The sequence below is a fragment of the Molossus molossus genome, unplaced genomic scaffold (genome assembly GCF_014108415.1).
Source record: "Molossus molossus isolate mMolMol1 unplaced genomic scaffold, mMolMol1.p scaffold_m16_p_12, whole genome shotgun sequence".
Taxonomy (NCBI): Eukaryota; Metazoa; Chordata; class Mammalia; order Chiroptera; family Molossidae; genus Molossus; species Molossus molossus.
Window position 1 is genome coordinate 76,172,957 of NW_023425347.1, and position 15,936 is coordinate 76,188,892.

Consider the following 15,936-nt stretch of genomic DNA (forward strand, 5'->3'; position numbering starts at 1 on the left):
TTGCAGACATCCAATAAAGTTTTTAAAAATTCTTCTGGAATTCTGGGAACTTCTGAGAGATTCTACTTCTTAAGTATCTCTGGAGTCCATCCACGTCTCCCTGACCCCCCCCCCCCCGGCCTCCCCTGGACAGACCACATCACCTACCCCCGGGCCCCTGCCTGCCTAGGTCGCCTCGCTTGCCTCCTGCTTTGTCTCAGCAGCAACCAGAGAGAGCTTTAAACGTGTGAATTATATCACGTTGACGCTGGTTTAAAACCCTTATTCCAAAAATGAAATCCAAGCTTTGCTTCTTCTGGTCTCAGCCTCACTTCCAGCCTCATTTCTTGCCAATCCCAATCTTGTTCCCTGTGCTTCGGCTACCCTGCCCCACTTTCATGGACTCAGCACCCCAACCGCGTTCCCCATCCCAGACTTGGCATATGCTATTCCCTCACCCAGAAGGCTGTTCCCTACCCTTTGCTTGGCTGAGCTCTGCATACCCTCAGGCCTTGGCTTAAAAGTCACCTCCTCAAAGAGGCCCTCCCTGACTACTGTGCTTGACTAGTTAACCTGTCTCAACGCCCCCTGTTCTTTCTCTTTATAAGGAACTTGCCACTGTACATCCACTTACAGGTGTGCTGATTGGTTGACTGTTTCCCCCTCTCCCGGCACGTAAGATCCGTGAGGCCAGGACAATGCCTGGTTCTCTCTTTACCCTGTATCCAAGCCTTGTTCCTGGCTCAAAGTCGGTGTTCAATGAACATTTGTTGAATAAATGAAGAGGGGAGGGGAGGAATCTTCCGGACTCAAACTGCTGGATAGCACAGGCCCCTACAGAGGTGAAACACCCGCTGGTCAGCTTTGGAAGGAGGCCAGAGAGCGAAGTGAGAGCCAGGGCCAGGGGACTGGAAGTTCTGGCCAATGGTGAGAAGGCTCTGGCCAGAGAAAAGTGTGAGTGTGCACATGACAGCTGAGGACAGGCAGGCGTCCCTGCCAGCAGCTTTGCTCTCCTCCACCCTTGGCCTGGCTCTCTCATGCATTTGACTCACAACAGATGCAACAAACATTCATGGAGGTCTGTGCCATGCCAGGCCGGGGATGGCCGAGCCAGAGGTGACAAGGACACTGTCATCCTGAGGGCGTGTACCCTTTCTCTAAGTGAGTTTGGTGAGGTGAGAGTGCAGAGAGGTCTGTTGAAAAGACCGAGCGGGACGCAGGGTGGTATCTGCCTCTGCCAGGGTGGTCATGGGGGAGGGGAGCGCCGGGAGGAAGGCTTCCCGGAGAGCGACTTCTAACAGCATGTGCAAAGACCTGGAGACCTCCTCAAGGTGAGCTCTGGAAGCTGGCTCTTTGTTGAACACAGGCCTACAGCGACAGAGCGAAAGGTAGCTAGTCTGGGCATTGAAACCAGACTTGGTTCAGGCTCCAGCTCTGTCACTTACCAGGGTTATGGCCTTGGGCAAGTTACTTAAAACCCTGAACCTCAGCTTTTTCACCTATAAACAAGGATGAGCCCAGACCGGTTTGGCTCAGCGGTAGAGCATCGACCCAAGGACTAGTGAGTTGTGGGTTCAATTCCAGCCAAGGGCACTTACCTCCATGGCAGTTTGTCTCCGGCCATGGCCGGGTCACACGGGAGGCAATCAGTCGATGTGCCCCTCTCATGTCTCCCCCACCCCACTCTATCTGAAGATAGATGGCAAAATATTCTCCGGTGAAGATTAAAAAAACACACGGATGATACAGGAATCGCTACTGTTAACTGAGAGGCACCTATGTACCAGACATCATGCTAAATGCTTTTCTTGGAATGTTCCCATATTACAAATGAGGAAATTGAGCTCAGTCATCTCTCCTAAGGTTAGGTGAATGGGGTACATGGGAAGCCTTTATATGATATGCTTGGGTCCTATGAAACGCTCAGTCAGTCATAGCCATTCGTGTCATTAATGGAAAGAGGCTGGGTCCAAAGTGTGAACAGCCTCCGTGCTGCGCCGGTTGGGCTTCAGCCTGCAGGCGGTGGGGACCATGGAAGGCTTTGCCGAGTGACTGCCAAGATCAGACCTTGTTCAAGAAACTCCTGTTTGTGGTGGTGTGGACAGCTGACTGAGAGAGGGATATTCAGACAATTCCACCTGTTCAGTGGAAACACCTGGATGCTTTTAAAAAATATCAGTGCCCAGGCCCCAGAGATGATTTAACTTGTGAGTGGTGGGCTCCATAAGGAGGTGCGAATAAGAGGATGTCTTTCCTACTTAAGGTCAATTTCCATTCAGTAGGTGAACTGGAGTCCAACTTGTGAGGATGAAAAGGACTGACGCTTTTGGAGAATCAAAGCAGAAATTAATTTCCACCAGGGCAGCTCTGTCCGCCAGCCCAGCACTCCTTATTTCATGCTCTATTTTGGGCTAACTTCATTACTCTTACTATGAAAAATATAAATTTTTCTTATTTTGTTTATTGTTGATCTCCCTCCCTAGACGGTAAGCTGCAGGAAGCAGGGATGTGTGTGTGTGTGTGTGTGTGTGTGTTATGCATCCTCCGAACCTAAAATAGTGGTATTAGACTTAATAAATATTGGTTGAGTTAATAACAATAGCTCAAATTTATTAAGTACTTACTAAGTGCCAGACTGCTGTTCCAAATACTTAAAAAAAATTTTTTTTAATTCTCACCCAAGGATATTTTCCATTTATCTTCAGATACTGTGGGAGGGAGGGAGGGAGAGAGAGAGAGGGAGAGAGAGAGAGAGAGAGAGAGAAACATCGACTCAAGAGAGACACATTGATTGATTGGTTGCCTCCCTCACGGCCCTGACAAGGACAAGGGACCGAATCCAACCGATGTATAGGCCTTTGACTGGAATCGAACCTTCGGTCTGAGAGCCAATGCTCTAACCACTGAGCAAACCAGCAGGGCTGTTCCAAATACTTTTCATGTATCATCTCACTTCATTTTTCAATAATTTTATGAGGTAAATTCTAATGTCTTCATAGACAGATGTGGAAATTGAGGCATAGAGCTCTTATGGAGCTAGCTAGTATGTGATGGAGCCAGAATTTCAATCCACATGGTCTGACGACAGACCTGAATTATTAGCCTCTCTGCTATGTTGATCTAGAATGAATGATCTAGAATTTAAAAATTGAGTGCAAGATGAGTATTTATTCTACTTATACCAGAAACAATTAATTTTGGAGTCAGGCAGATCTAGGTTAAAATTCCAGATTGTCTGTGTATCCAGAATACATGATTTGGACAAGCGTTTAGCTTCTCTAAATCTCAGAATCCTCACGCAGCCAGTGTGGCTCAGTGGACTGAGCGTCCTCCCATGGGCTGAGAGGTCCCAGTTTGATTCCTGGTCAGGGCACATGCCCAGGTTGCAGGCCTGATCCCCATTGGGGGGCCTGCAGGAGGCAGCCGATCAGTGTTTCTATCACTCTGTCCCTGCCTCTCTCTCCCTAAAAAGTCAACAAAAAAATATTTTTTTTATTTTTTATTTTTCATCCTCACCCAAGGACTTTTTTCAATATTTTGTTCAGATAGAGTGGGAGGCCCTGGCCGGTTTGGCACAGCGGTTGGAGCATTGGCCTTCGGACCAGAGAGTCCCGGGTTTGGTTGCAGCTAGGGGCATGTACCTGCCCCCCCAAAAAAGATGGCCCAGATAGAATGGGAGGGAGAGAGAGAGAGAAGCATCGACGTGAAAGGGGCACATCAAGTGGTCGCCACCCACACGACCCAACCAGGGCCCGGGACAAACTGCAACCGAGGTACATGCCCTTAGCGGGAACCAAACCGGGTCTCTCCGGACCGCAGGCCGACGCTCTAACCGCTGAGCCAAACTGGTCAGGGCCAAAAAAATATTTTTTTAAACTTCAGGGTCCTTATGGGACAAACCGGGAAAACCTACCTTTCATCTACTGAATGTTAGCGATTCTAAACCCTTTTATTGTATTGTATTCATTCTTGATCCATTACTGCCCTCTAGTGGTCGATTAAAATAACAACTTCGGCCCTGGCCGGTTTGGTTCCGCGGTTAGAGCATAGCCTGTGGTCCAGAGAGACCGGGGTTCGGTTCCCACTAAGGGCATATACCTTGGTTGCGGTTTGTCCCCAGCCCTGCTTGGGTCTTGCAGGAGGCAGCCACTCGATGTGTCCCTTTCATGTCGATGTTTCGCTCTCTCTCTCTCTCTTCCTTTCTCTCCCTCCCACTCTATCTTAACCAAAAAAAAGGAAAAATGTCCTCGGGTAAGGATTAAAAAATAAATAAATAAAATAAAATAACAACTTCATAACTGCTATGCTAAATCTAAACCCCTAAATGGTGCAGGCCCAAAGTTCTCAGTTTTTACAAATAAAACAGTCCATGGTTCTTGGTTCCTTTAGTCTCCTGGATCCTATTAGTATTCATAGACTAAGTGGAGGTCAGTCTTCCTCAGAGGAAAACAAGAAGGACTAGCCCATGTGGGTCCCTGCAGGGCAGAATGGTTCCACAGAAATAATGCTCATGAAAAATAAGTTAGCCAAACTCCCCACCGAAACAAACACACACAAAGGGATAACAGGCTCAATAAATTACACAGCTGAGTTTTCCATACTTTCAAAGAACATGTTCTCCTTATGTGATGGTTAATTTTATGTGTCAACTTCACTGGGCCATGGGGTGCCTAGATATTTGCTCAGACATTATTCTGGGTATGTCTGTGAGAGTATTTTTTTTTGTTGTTTTTTTTTTGTTGTTTTTTATCCTCACCTGAGGACATTTTTGGATATTTTGTTCAGATAGAGTGGGGTGGGGGTGGGGGGGGGAGGGAGAGAGAGAGAGAGAGAGAGAGCGAAACATCGATGTGAAAGGGATACATCGAGTAGTTGCCACCCGCACAACCCAACCAGGGCCGGGGACAAACTGCAATAGAGGTACATGCCCTTAGCGGGAACCGAACCCGGGTCTCTCGGGACTGCAGGCCGACGCTCTAACCACTGAGCCAAACCGGCCAGGGCTGTGAGAGTATTTTTGGATGAAACTCCCATTTGAATTGGTTGATTAAGTAAGCAGATTGCTCTCTATAATGTGGATGGGCACCATCCAATCAGCTGAAGTCCTGAATAAAACCAAAAGGCTGAGTAAAAGGGAACTTGACCTGACTGACTGTTTGGGCTGAGACATTGGTCTTTTCTAGTCTTCTGATTCAAACAGAAACATCTGATCTTTCTGAGCCTCAAGCTCGCTGGCTTTTGGACAGAAACCTACACCATCAGTGCTTCTGGTTCTGAGGCTTCAGACTCAGAGTGGAACTATATACATCAGTTCTCCTGGGCCATCAGCTTACCAACTGCAGGTCTTGTGACTTCTCAGCCTCCAAAATTTTATGAGCTAGTTTCTTATAAGTCCTCCTTCCCTCCCCTCCCCTCCGCTCCCCTCCCCTCCCCTCCCCTCCCTCCCACCCTCCCTTCCCTTCCCTTCCCTTCCTTTCCCTTCCCCTCCCTTCCCCTCTCCTCTCCCTCTCCCAGCCCCCTCACACCCTATTGGTTCTGTTTCTCTGGAGAACTCTAATACAACTTTTATACAAACTGTTTTAGGAGATTAAAAAGGAGAGACAGCTACCTAACTCATTTTCTAATTCTAGTATAGCCTTGGCATCAAGCCCAGGCAAGTGCAACTATAGGTGAGAAATCTTAGAACAAGCTTAGTTATGATTATATATGCAAAAATCCTAAATAATAGAACATAAAAATGCACATTATATAAAAATATAGAAATACATAGTAGATTTTAGCCAAAAATGCAAGGATGGTTTAACACCAGGAAAACAATTCCTATATTCTGAGCTTTAATACATTAAAGGATTAAAAGCACACCCAGCTGGTGTGGCTCAGTGGTTGAGTGTTGATCCATGCACCAAGAGGTCACCAGTTTGATTCCTGGTCAAGGCACATGCCCAGGTTGTGGGCCAAATCCCCAGTGGGGGGTATGCAGGAGGTGGCAAATCGATGTTCTCTTTCATCGATGTTTCTATCTCTCCCACTCCCTTCCTCTCTCTAAAATCAATAAAGAAAGAAAATATTTTTAATTCTCTTTAAAAAAATAGAAAGGAAGCATTTAATGCAGAGTATTACAACTAATAAGAATATTTAGCAGGATTGCTAAATGCTAGATAATCCTACACAAACAAGAGCATTTTAGTTGAATTCTTTGTATTATCAACAAGAAACAAGAAAATACAATAAAATAATACTATTTCTAATAGCTACAAAAAATTATAAAGCACCTGGAACTATGTTTAACAAGAAAATACTAGATGTTTTCTCAGAAAGAAATACAACCTTTTTTTTAATCCTCACCTGAGGATATTTTTCTGTTAATTTTCAGATAGAGTAGTGGGGGAGGGAGAAAAAGAGAGAGAGACACACTTCGAATGGCTGCCTCTGGCCCTGGTGCCCTCCAGCACCAGGGCTGGAGACCGAACCGAGGTATATGCCCTAGACCGGAATCAAACCCTGGCCTCACTGGTCCACGGGCCGACGCTATAACCACTGAGCCAAACCAGGGCAGTGACAACATATATATATATTTTTTTTTAATGTGCAATACCAAGAGTGAACCTTAATGTAAACCATGAAGTTGGATGATAATGATGTGTCAGTGGAGGTCCGATTATAAGAAATGTTCTCTCCTGATGGGGATGTGCAGGATGTTGATGGTAGGGAGGAAGCTGTCGTATGCAGGGGACAAAGGGGTGTGGGAACTCTCTGTACTTGCCACTCCAGGGAACCTAAAACTTCTCTAGAAAATAAAGTCTATTTTAAAAAGTAAAGGAAGACTTAAACAAATGGAAATATATCATTTGTTTGTGGGTGGGAATACTCAATATAGTAATGATCCCAGATAACCTGCAAATAAATCTATAATTTCAAAACGATTCCAATGAAAAACCTAAACAAGAACTAGACAAACTGATTCCAAATCCATATGGAGTGTAAAGGTCCAAGAATAGCCAAGAAAATAGTAAAAAGGAAAAGAAGGCAGGAAGGGGGGAAGGCGGGGAGGAGAAACATAAGGAAAATGACTAGGATTAAAGGAAATACCAATATAATAAAACTGCTCAGCCATCAGATAGGTAAAAATCAAAGTCTGATAATATCAAGCGTTGGTGGTAAGGACTTGTGGAAACTCATAAGCTGCTGATGGGAGTGTAATTGATACAACCACTTACAGAGCAATTTGACACATTTTGAAAAGTTGTCTTCCTTACAGTCCAGCAATTACCCCAGAGAATTTCTCCCCAGATGTGCCCCAGGAGACATTGTCAAGGCTGTTGGGGGAAGCACTGCTCACACAGAAAAACTGCATCACCTGTAATGCCCACCATTAGAAAAATAACTAAGGCACGTTCCTCTAATGAAAACAACTGAGCATCTGATAAATGAACCAGACCTACATGTAGCAATAAATGCTGAGTATACAAGATGCCGAAAGATAGCTACAGTATGAAACTTAGGAAAATACTTAAAAATCACATTCTGTCTTTTTTTATGATTGAGATAAAATTCACCATTTCCACTATTTTAAAGTATACACTCGGTGGTTTTTATTACATTTACAGAGTTATACAACTGTCACCACCATCTAATGGAGAACCTTTTCATCACCCCCAAAGAAGCCCTTATTTACAAGGAAGTCACTGGTCATTCCTCCTTCCTCCCCACCAGCCCCTGGCAACCACTAATCTCGTTTCTGTCTTCACGGATTTGTCAGCTTTGTTTACATGGTTTTTTTTGTTTTTTGTTTTTTTATTTTTATCCTCACTCAAGGACATTTTTCCATTTTTTGTTCAGATAGAGTGGGGGAGAGAGAGAGAGAGAGAAACATCGATGTGAAAGGAACACACGACCCAACCAGAGCTGGGTACAAACTGCAACTGAGGTACATGCCCTTAGCGGGAACCGAACCCGGGTCTCTCTGGATCGCAGGCCGACGCTCTAACCGCTGAGCCAAACAGGCCAGGGCTGTGTGGCCTTTTGTGTCTGGCTTCCTTCACCTATGACGTTTTCCAGGCTGGTCTGTGTTAGCATTGGATGGCACTGCATTTCTTTTCAGTTTTTTGTTAATCTTCACCTAAGAATATGTTTCCATTGATTTTTAGATAGAGTGGAATGGAAGAAGGGAGGGAGAGAGAGAGAGAGAGACCCACACACATCGATTGGTTGCCTCCTGCAGGACCCCGACTGTGGCCCAGGATTGAACCTGCAACCCAGTTATGTGCCCTTGACCAAGAATCGAACCCATGACCCTTTGGTCCAAGGGCCGATACTCTAACCACTGAGCCAAACCAGCCAGAGCTTTTTTAAATGCTTAATAATATTCCATTATCTGGGTATATCACACTTGTTTATTCATTTATCAGTTGACGGGCACTTGGCCATTACAAACAGTGCTGCTATGAACACACAGTCTGTTTCGTGAATGGAACTAGATTAGAAGGATACACATCAGATGAATAATAACAGCTGTGCCTGGGAATGGACAGGAGCAGAGGAACTGGACTGGGGAGAGGAACAAAGTGACCTTCAGCCTTATCTGCAGTGTTCTATTTATTTTATATAAAAATTGTATCTGGAGCAAAAGTGTTAACACTCGATTATGCTGGGTAATGAACACATGGGCGTTTGTTCCATTATTCCCTGGGATTTTTGAAAATGTTTTGAAAATATTTTAATTAAAACATGTATTCTGGACCTAAACCTTCCTGTAGCAAAGGTCTGGCATCAAGGGGCAGGGTGTCTAGAAAGAGCAAACACTGAGGTGTGGGGAGAGGCCAGGAGGAAGAGGTCAAACCCAGGGCCAGGAAGGAGTGGCTGGAGGCCCTTAGAAACCTGGGACACCCAGCTGGTGTGGCACCAAGAGGTCACCAGTTTTATTCCTGGTCAGGGCACATGCCCAGGTTGTGGGCCAAATACCCAGTGAGGGGCATGCAGGAGGCGGCCAGTCAGTGTTCTCTCTCATTGATGTTTCTATCTCTCTCTCCCTCTCCCATCCTCTCTCTCTAAAAATCAATAAAGAAAAAAAAATTTTTTTAAAGAAACCTGGAACAGAAGCCCCTGACCTGCATGTCGCTCCTGAGCCCCCTAGGAGGAGGACCCAGATCTGCCACATGGTGACAGAACCAGTACCAGGTGAAAAGGGAGAGGCTGAGACCCCATTCTTCATCCTTTTCAGCCATACCCCCACCTCACCCCACCCCCATTGTCCTCACTTCCCAATTTCCCCCACCCTCTGCTCAGGACCAGCTATATAATTTGTGAGGCCTGATGCAACATGAAAATGTGGGCCGCCTTTTCAAAGGCTGGTGCAGAAGCAATTCCTAATTCCACAGGGGCAGCCACAAAAGCAGGGTGTGTCAACACGCTGGACACTCTAGGTGGAGTCACTGACTTCACTCATTTGCTCATGAATTCATCTGCATGAGTGCGTAGTCGTGCCTGGCCCTGTGCTAGCTGCTGGGCATACAATGGTGAGGAAGGCACAGTCCAGCTTCAAGAAGTTCGCATTCTAGTGGTGGCTGTGGATTCAATTCCAGACACAAAATAGGCCATCCCAAAGTACCGGAAGGACAAGTACAGGAGCCTGAGAGATAACACACCAGGGACCCTGACCACAAGGTACCCCGTTCCCACCCCCAGGAGAGAGGGAGGGAGGAGTGGAGCTCTGGAGGAGAGTGGGCATTATCTGAGCAAAAGATGGGGGAGGTGGTGGAGGAGTGAGGCAGGAGAGAACATTTCAGAACATTCCTGGCAGATGAGCAGGTGACATCTTCAAGGACTTGCAGGCCAGTATACTAGAGCCGAGCGGGAAGGGCAGAGAGGGCAGGCGAGGCTGAAAAGGGGCCTCAGTCATTCCAGTGCCCCCTGCATGGGGCTCCACCTGTGCTCGTTATTTCCTGAAAACTCTCCTTTTAGAAAAAAAATTTTTTTTAGCCTCACTCGAGGACACTTTTACATTTATCTTCGACAGTGGGAGGGAGAGAGAGAGAAACATCTGATGTGAGAGAGACACATCAATTGGTTGCCACCCGCACGACCCCAACTGGGGCTGGGGTCGAACCGCAACTGAGGTACATGCCCTTGGTTGGAATCGAACCCAGGACTCCCTGGTCCATGGACCAACACTCTAACCACTGAGCCAAACCCGCCAGGGCGTCCTGAAAACTTTCCTTTTAATTGGCTCCCTGTGTATCCTTTCCCTAAGCAAAATATTAGTGAAATCAAAGGATTGACATACCACTCATATTTTTTCTAATACTTGGCTGAAATTTCAAAATGTATTTTCCTGTCCCACCAAAAATCATCCCCCTTAGTACCTCAGTTTGGAAAAAAACATTGCTAGCTCCGATCTTAGCAACCATGAGACGAACAGGATTTCGTCCGGGTGAGGCTGAGACCAGTGATATGGTCTTTTTTTCTTTTTCTTTCAAAAACTTTTTATAAATTTATTTTTGTTACAGATGTTTCTCCTTTTTCCCTCATTGAGGATATGGTGTTATTTACATTTTTTTATATTGTTAACAGTTTGTTTATTTATTGGGGAGTAATGGATGAATTTTCACCTTTCTTTTTTTTTTTTATTGCTTTTAGAGAGGGAGGAAGGGAGAGGGAGAGAGAGATAGAAACATCGATGAGAGAGAACATCTATTGGCCACCTCCGGCGAACCCCCCTGGAGATCTGGCCCATAACCTTGGGGCATGTGCCCTGACAGGGAATCGAACCAGCAACCTCTTGGTACATGGATCGAGGCTCAACCACTGAGCCACATTGGCAGGGCTTATTTACATTTTTGAAAAGTGATTCTGGCTGTCACCTTCAGAGTGGATGGCAAAGGAGTGGGAGGGAGGTGAGGAGGCTCCTGCAGGCAACCAGGGAGGTGCCATGGGGATCTGCAGGGAGGGGGAGCTTGCCCCTCCCACCAGTGCCCACCCAGGCCGCACCCTCTGCCCAAAAGAAAATTCTTCCTTTATCTTCCTTTGCTGATTCAAGGCCTTTGCAGATAAGTGGATTCATCTGCAATCCTCCCATCTCAGCATCAGCCCTGGGGCTTCCTGAATTCCAGACCGAGTGTGCAGCCAGCTTCATTCAGGCAGACCAGTGCTGGGACTCTTGGCTGACCACCAATCAGGTGCTATAGTCTCCATTCCAAGGCGTCCCACCGCTGACCACTCTGCGCACTTCCAGGAACGAAGTGGGTTACACAGTTTCTAGCACTTAAATGTTGATAACTGGTAAATCTGTACGGCGGAAATTCCAAGCCCCTTACCACTAGCCCGCACAGCTTCGTTGGTCTTCTTGACCCATCCTCCACAGCTTGCATCACTCCCAAGCCTTCGGCCTTCAGGAAGAATTGACTCCCTTGGACTTTGCTTCCCCGAGGGCCTGTCTGCTCCTTCTCCTATCCTCCACCCAAAGTGGTCCTTCCCCACTGCAGCTGCTAAACCATCATCCCTCCCTTCTCCTGCAAAACAACAAGACCTCTCTGCTTAGATTCCTGCAAAACTGCCCTCTAAGCCTCCAGCTCACTAGCTATTTGATGAAGGAGTTGGGGAGGAAGGATTTCCAAATGTCACCTTGTGCTAAATACCAGGAATACAATGGTGAACAAGACTGACACAACCTGGCACCCCCGGGCCATGAAGAAGGAGGCATTTCCAGCACATGATGTCTTTCCAGAGCAGACCTCCTGGCTGAAGATTTCAAAAAAGGTGGGGAAGGTGCAGGGCGAAGCTAGGGCAAGGCGGGAGAGGAGAACCCAGGCTAGGCGTTGTGGAAGCTTTTGTTAAGACAAGGAAGCGTTGCTGAAGGGTTTAACGGGAGTGACAGGATGGAACTTGCACTTTGGAAAGATAACTGGCTGCTATACAGAGAGTGGAAGGGAGTGGGGAGGAGGCCCAGGCTGAGAGACCAGTTGCAGTGGGAGGGTCGGGGCAGGTTTGAAAATACCACTCAGTGGGATCAGGATTTTTGACTTGGAGATGGGTTGGTTGGATGTGATTGGGGGAGCTGGGTGAGAAGCGAAACTGGATGATGCCCCCAATCTCTGGTTTGGGCAACTGGGTGAGTGGGAAAGATTTTTGAGCACCTGCTCTGTGCTGGGAACTGAAGCAGAAGAAAGACCTGGGATGCCCCTGGCCCACAGAGCTCACACTCCAAATAAATGACTACAGTCTATATTTTCGTGCATTCCGCAAGGGTAAAGCAGAGTGCATGGCAGAGAATCACAGAGGGAAATGACCTCTCAGGGGAGGAGGAGATGACTTGAGCTGAGTCAGAGAATTAGAAAGGCACCAGCCAGGAAGGTGAGTCCCAGGAGAGATTCCAGCTAACGCACAGGTCCTGAAGGGTGGAAGGGGCAGTGCAGCTGGGGTGTCTGTAGTCTTAGCTCAGAATGGCTTCTACCAAGGGTCCTGTTTGCTTGGTAAATGCCTTTTCTTCCAATGCCAAGCTCAGTCAACTCAAAGATAATGCAATGAAAACAATAAAAAAATATGAAAAGGCAATCACCTTAACCGTGCATTGACACAACAGAGAGATACCATTTTTTTAAATCCTCACCCGAGGACAATTTTTTGCATTTTATCTTCAGAAAGAACACAGGGAGCAAGGGAGGAAGAGAGAGAGAAACATCAATGTGAAAGAGACACATTGAGTGGTTGCCACCCGCATGACCAACCAGGGCCGGGGACAAACTGCAACCGAGGTACATGCCCTTAGTGGGAACCGAACCCGGGTCTCTCAGGACCGCAGGCCGACGCTCTAACCGCTGAGCCAAACCGGCCAGGGCTAGGAAGGCTTCCTTGATTGTCACAGTTGATACAGATAATTGCCCCCCTTAATGCCTGGGGCTCCTGTCTGTGCCACCTAACTCCATAGACTTTGGGTTGTCATAGTTGACCCGGAAGTCAGTTGTTCCCACCAGACTGTGACCAGTTCCAGGGAAAGGCCCATCTTTGCGGCCAGCAGCCAGCCTGGGCCCTGCACTGGAAGACAGCCGTAATGAATCTCCTTATTTATCCCCTTGACCTTTACAGATAGTATTTTTAGGTCCGTTCCAGCTTTTATTTATTTGTTTGTTTTTAAATATTTTTTCTTTATTGATTTTAGAGAGAGGAAGGGAGAGAGAGCTAGAGACACTGATGAGAGAGAACATCGATTGGGCCCACAACCTGGGCATGTGCCCTGACTGGGAATCGAACCAACGACCTCTTGGTGCATGGGTCGACATTCCACCACTGAGCCACACCTGCTGGGCCCCACCTCCTTACTTTGAAGGTTTTCTTCTTCCTCTTCCCAACCTTGATCACATTCTTTCCCTTGACATGTCAAAACACCTATCAAGTACAGACCCACAGAGAGTAGGTTCTGCCCCAGTGAAACAAAAAATTGCACCCCTCCCGTCCCCAATAAAGGTGGATTTGTTCTGATGTACTTGGGCCTCCTTCCAGATCACTGGCCAGGTCATTTGTTCAGCCTCTGCCCACCTCCTTTTAGCTCTGATCAAGTCCAAGTCCTGTTTGTAGTCTGCAGTCCTGGAATCCAGGTGGCTGCTTTGGTGGCTTTGCATATCTCTTCCTTCTAAGACTACGTGATAACCTTGTGTTTAGATGTGCGCAATCTAATCTTTTTGTTTCTGAGAAACTTGGGAACCCTCTTTGACTCCTATTCTCTCACTCCCCACGTCCATTTGACCACAAATGATACTAAATTTTTACAAATCAAGCTACTTCATCTCCATGGCCACCATTTTAGTGGCCATCACCTCCCAGGTTCCCTTGCGCTCACCCTCTAATACTTTTGCATTCTACGGCCAGAAAGGTGTGTTTTTGTTGTTGTTGTTTGTTGTTTATTTGTTTTTTATGTAATTTGAGCCAAGGCACTTCCCTCTTAAAAGCCTTCAGCTCTGCCCTTTGATCTCAGGATAAAGTCCACACTGTTTCAAGCCTCCCAGAGCAGGCTGCATTTTCCACCTCCCCCAGAGTGGGGGAGTTCTCAGCTCCAGCCCACTCCCTGCTCAGGGCCTTTACACAGGCTGTTCTGTCTCGTTTGCACTCCAGTGACTCTCCTCTCTTTGCACAAATGTAGCTTGGTATAATGACAATTGACATGTATACAAACAATTCACAAGTATTTATGTGTACTAGCTTTTTCTCACAATGACACAGTGGGAAACCTGACAGTGAGAGATGTGAACTCCCTTGCTCAAGGTCATACAGAAGCAAGCTTCTCGCTATGAGGACAGGGACTGAGTGGGCTCTGCTCGTGGGTGCCTAGTATTCACTTGTTATTTAATGAGTATTTATTGAACATTGAGTATGTGCCGTGTTAGGCACTGTTCTGGGTTTCTGCTCTCGTGAAGCGTGTAACTATATAATGGGGGGAAAGACAGGCACCAAACAGGTAAACACATGTATGAGCAACATTATTTCAGGTAGAAGTAAGAGCCTTGAAGACAGGAAGACAGGCTGGTGTTGAAGGCGTTGGGAACAGGCCTGCCCCAAATATGCCACTTTGTCATGTGAATCATTTTGAGCCAAAGCAATTGATACCCTGTGTGCTCACAAGAAATTTTTACCCCTTCCCTTAAAGAATCTAATTTTGGAGCCTGCCCATAATAAGAGTTATCACCAGAAATAACTTCTTATGACCTATCTATAGGGCAGGGAAAACTTCTAATTACCAAACATCTGTTCTTATCATCTTGCTAATGACCTTGCTCCCCTAGAAAGCCCCAAGGTGCCTTACCTCATCCCTAGCTCAAAATACTATATATAGCCCTGGCCGGTTTGGCTCAGCGGTTAGAGCGTGGGTCTGTGGACCAGAGAGTCCTGGGTTCGGTTCCCGCTAAGGGCACGTACCTCTGTTGCAGTTTGTCCCCAGCCCTGGTTGGGGTCATGTGGGTGGCAACCACTCGATGTGTCTCTCACATCGATGTTTCTCTCTCTCTCTCTTCCCCCTTCTCTCCCTCCCGCTCTATCTGAGGATAAATGCAAAAATATCCTCAAGTGAGGATTAAAAAAAAAAATCGTATATACCTCATTTTGCCTGTCTGTCTCTGACCCATGTGTGTGTGGTTTCTGCATGTATGTGTGTAATTAAATTTGTTTATTTTCACTTGTTAGTCGGTCTCATGTCGATTTATTAGACCAGCCAAAAAAACCTAGAAGGGTAGCCAGGCTGTGTGGCTCAGTGGATTGAGCATCGTCCCATGGACTGAGAGGTCCTGGTTCGATTCCCTGTCAGGGCACATGCCCAGGTTGCAGGCTCAATGCCCAGTAGGGGGCAAGATGAAGGCAGCCGATCACATCGATGTTTCTATCTCTCCCTTCCTCTCTCTCTAAAAAAAAACAATAAAAACATATATTTTAAAAAAAAATAACCTTGCCTTGGCCAGTTTGGCTCCACAGTTAAGCGTCTGCCTGCGGACCAGAGTCCCAGGTTTGGTTCCCACTAGGGGTATGTACCACAAAAAAAATAAAATAAAAATAACCTAGGAGGGTAGGGGAAAGTTCCTTCCTTCCCCAGAGTTGGTGCTGTGAGCAGGATACTTTGCCAGCTGGGCACTGCTCACCCTGAACTGCTGCTGTAGAAAGATCCTCAGACTTCAAACAGGAGCAAAGAAAGGTAGGCATTCTTGCCAAGTCAGACTCTCAGATCTCCATCTGCAGAGTTCAGTGGAAGCAGAGTGGTGAGAGTCCTTTTGTTTTCCTTTTTCTACATTTAGATTAGCAGGAGAATATATCTGTGGAGATAATTCCTTGGGCTTAGTGACTTTGGGTTATTTGGTATGAGTACTCTCAGTTTTTTGGATCCTTTCCTCCCAGAGATGGGCACTGTTGTGCTGTTATGTAATTTGTCTTGGCCTATGTTTTATTTTATTTTTTTAATTTATTCTCACCCGAGGACATTTT